We start from the raw sequence: 317 nt of genomic DNA, 5'->3' as shown, positions 1-317 counted from the left end.
TTTGGTAATTTGAGTTTGCGGTCTTTTATTTCTAAGCTTAGGAGAAAAGGGTAACCAAGAGGCCTGTGGGACTTGTAGGCCCCAGCAGTGATTTCTCTTCATTTGTCTGAACTAGTCAACAAAAGTGTCCCAGCCCTTGTCTTGAGACGGAGAGCAAGGTGACGGAGCATTAGTTTGAGAAATCTAGGGCTCTGACTTCTTGTTCCAGCTTTCCGTGCACTTTTTGAAAGGGAACAGTGTGGACTCTTCGCGAACCAGATTCTAGTCCCTCCATCCAGATTTGCCTAATTGAACTACAAGAAAGCAATTCCATTTTC

This window comes from Panthera onca, chromosome E1 (genome assembly GCF_046562875.1).
Source record: "Panthera onca isolate mPanOnc1 chromosome E1, mPanOnc1 haplotype 2, whole genome shotgun sequence".
Lineage (NCBI taxonomy): Eukaryota > Metazoa > Chordata > Mammalia > Carnivora > Felidae > Panthera > Panthera onca.
Note: the sequence above shows the minus strand (reverse complement) of the source record.